Source organism: Neltuma alba, unplaced genomic scaffold (genome assembly GCF_004799145.2).
Source record: "Neltuma alba isolate B1F8T4 unplaced genomic scaffold, ASM479914v2 tig00011184_pilon, whole genome shotgun sequence".
Lineage (NCBI taxonomy): Eukaryota > Viridiplantae > Streptophyta > Magnoliopsida > Fabales > Fabaceae > Neltuma > Neltuma alba.
Window position 1 is genome coordinate 512,387 of NW_021635910.1, and position 3,860 is coordinate 516,246.

Here is a 3,860-nt window from a genome sequence, read left to right on the forward strand (position 1 = left end):
CTCCCCATCTCTCTCTCAATTTTTCATTTCCTATACAATTTATCCCCTCCCTATCTGTCTCTCTCTCTCTCAAAACTTTTAATAAGGATAAATATGGAAAAAAACTGATTAATTTAATGTATTTTTTGGTTTGCGGGTTTAGAATACAAGTAACTTATAATAAGGAGCAGAGTAATATATAATATAATCTTTTTCTGTCAACCCTTAAGTTCATTAGTCATTCGCCTCTACGCTTTTCTTTTTGTTCGCTCAAGATCACAATGCTAGCTCACTCCCTCTTTCTTGATTTGTGTTATTCGCTAAAGTGTAACAAGTGTTGTAGGTTTATTATAGTGATGCTTAAATGAAATATTATAACCTCAGTAATAAGAGTTTGCCACAAGCTCTACAGCAAAATTGAGGTAAAATACATTTTTACATGCTACTTGTTATGTTTAGTTGATTTTTGAAATATATCTTTTTAATTAATAGATGATTTGTTTTTTTTTATTCGTACTTGTTAGATAATTGTTGTCATTATATATTCTTTTTGTTTTCCCTTACTAAACTCTTATTTGACAAGTAAAAATGGATTCTAAGCTCTGAAGTGATAATATATGCTTTTTAAATAAGTTTAAAGGGTTATAACTTGGATATATAGATCTTTAAACCTCTTTAAAAGTCTACATTTTAAGCAGGTTTTTAAACAGGTTACAGGCATTGTCAGACTTTTTGAAGGCTCACACTGATGCCTAAAAAAAGCGCGCACACACACGTGTGTGTGTGTGTGTGTGTATATAGGCTTAGGCCTATACTGGTGCTTTAGATATTTGTTATAGGCTCAAGGTTATTTAGCTAAAATTTAGTCCATCCTAGCATATTTTTATGGTGTCAAAGGATCCATATATGATATATCATTTGACAACAGAAAAATTTCTGTGCTTGGACTAACAATTTGAATTTTTTTTTTTTTCAAAATGTGTGTTGCTATAATGAGAGCTAAAAATTATGTCAGGTGCGTAATGTCCTATTTGTCTTGTCCCAAGAGTCTATAGCTCTAACATTTCGAGTTTTCAAACGCTTTTCGTTCTGAAGTCGGAAATATATCCATTAAAATATCAAAGGCTTAAAAACTACTAGTATAAATCAAAATCTTAAGCACAAAATCGACCGATTTATTTATTGGATGAAGGACAAATGACTTCATATGAATTGAATGAGATTCGTTGGAATTCTTAAGAAATTGGGAAAAAGCAGGCCATGGTTTTATAACAAGCGATTTATTTTTGTAAAAAATAGAAATTATTTTGTGGTTAAATGGTAAAAATTGAGCAGTATTTACTTTCATGATTTTCAGTTTTTTTTAAAAAAAAATATTTTCATGGATATCTATTCTGCTGTTCATAATATTAATCAATGTCTGCTGGTCAAAAAAAAAAAAATCAATGTCTATGCTAAATCTACATTAAGCGGAGGGGATAATTCTTTGATCCCTTCCTACCCTTCCTATCCTTTACCCTTTTTTTCATTATTGAATCAAAGTTTCGACAGTCTAAATTTAATATTTTATAAAAATAAATATTATAATAATTTTAACTAAAACTACATAAATAAATTTAAAATTTAAAATTTAATATCTGTTAACAGTTCGTAATGTATATTATTATAAAGTATATTTTTTCCAATTATTTTGAACTTTAACTATAATGGCAAACCATTATTCTGATTAAATTTTAATAGTTTAAATTTATTTATATATTTTTAGGTAAAATTACAATAATAATTATTTTATAAAATATTAAATATGAACCGTTGTGATTTTGATCTATTGGCAGTGAAGGGTAAAAAGGGGGCAGAGGAGGAGAAGGAAAGGATAGAGAAGAGATCCTTTTCCTATTTTATTAGGATTAAGAAAAACAGTTAAAAATAATTTGTATCATTAAAACAATAGAAAATTATTTTTATTTTTTAATATTACCCTCCAATTAAAATTGACCTATCTTAATTGCCTTTAATTTCTTTCTTATATGATTTCCCTGTGCAATATAATCAACAAGGGCACTTGTGAAAATAAAAAATTTAATACTCCTCCGGTCCTTAATATAAGACCCATTTAACTAATTTGATTAGATTAAGGAAATTAGGTAAGTTAGTTACTTATAAGAAATGTGACATATTTTTCCTAAAATACCATAATCATCTTTTTTAATACCCCTCTTCCTCTTCTACTTGATTATGGTTAAGGGAGTATCTATAGGGGTAATTTAGAGAAAATTGATAAATATGATAAATGGGTCTTATATTTAGGACCAAACCAACTCAATAATTGGGTCCTATTAAGGACCGGAGGAGTACTATATATTGACTTCTTGCAAGGTGACTTATATTTTAAAACATAAAAATTCCTTTTGCAAACAACTTATAATAGGGATTGAAGTAGTAATTTTAGATAATTAGAGTGAAGGTATTCAACTATTGATTATATATTTTGAAATTTCGAATTTTGTATTTGAATAAAGAAGAGGCAGAGGCTTCTCAAAATAGTCAAATCCCATCATAATTTTTTTTTTCAAAAAAACTGAACTTTATTCCCTTTCCCTCTTTCTCCTAAAATGTATTAATTAGAAAAAAAATAAAATAAAATGATACTTAAATTTTGAAAAGCCTAGATAATCACTTCAATAAGGAAAAATTTATTTTAGTCACACATGAAGACCAAATAGGAATTTTGAACTTTGTTAAAATGAACACATTGCTCTTATATCATTTATGCTTATGCTATGAAAATAATCTGAAAGAATGTTGTTAATTGCGTTTTTGAACTTATTAACACCATTACATGAGTTGTCATTCACATTACAGAAGTTGAAAAATTCCCAATTTAATTATTAGGTACTCAAAAATCTCTTAAAGTTAAAATACCTCTAAGATCATATGATGAATGACTTTGTTACAAGAATTTCAACCATGTTATCCAAGTTCAAAAAGTCTCACTTCCACAATTTCCTAGAAAACATGTTAATTGTATTACCAAACTTGTTAATGTTATTACATGACTTGTCAACCACATTGTAAAAGTTCAAAAATTCCTAATTTATTAAGCACTCAAAAACCACTCTAAGTCAACATGGTCTATCGTATCACGTAATGAATAGCATTATTAGAGTTGTTAATATCATTACAAAAGTTGTTAACCGTATCATTGAAATTGAAAAAAAAAAATCTCACTTTCACAACTTCATAGAAAACATGTTAATTATGTTACTAAATTTATTAATAACATCACATGATTTGTGAATCATATTAAAGAAGTCTTGAAAATTTTCCCATTTAATACACTCACTAATTAAATGTATAAATGATTATTTGGCATTCACTTGCATATCACGAAGCTTTTAAGAGATTAGAGATTGGATAACAAATTGGAAAATTTTTCTTCTGTAACGTAATTGACAGGTCATGAAATAGTATTAATAATTTTAGTAATGTAATTGACAACTTATTTTCAAAATACTTTCACAAAATAGACATAAATGACGTAAGAATAATATAATCATTTCAACAAACTTTAAAATTCTTATCTAATCATATGTGACTAAAATAAAATTTTCCTTTAATTTGCAGAATTTCAATCTAATTCTCATACCAAAATAAAAGGAAAAATTTCACAAAAATAACATTTGAACGTATGTTGATTTTTATAGATGACATACCCAAATAGCTAATTTAAAGATGTTAAAAGAATTAGTTTAATAAGTTATTTATAACAAACACGTTAATTTTTATAAATTACTATCTTTAATAATATGCATATCATTGGTGAAAACTTCTTACGATAATAGAAATATTTTGGAAAGACAATTATAAATTTAAAGACAAAA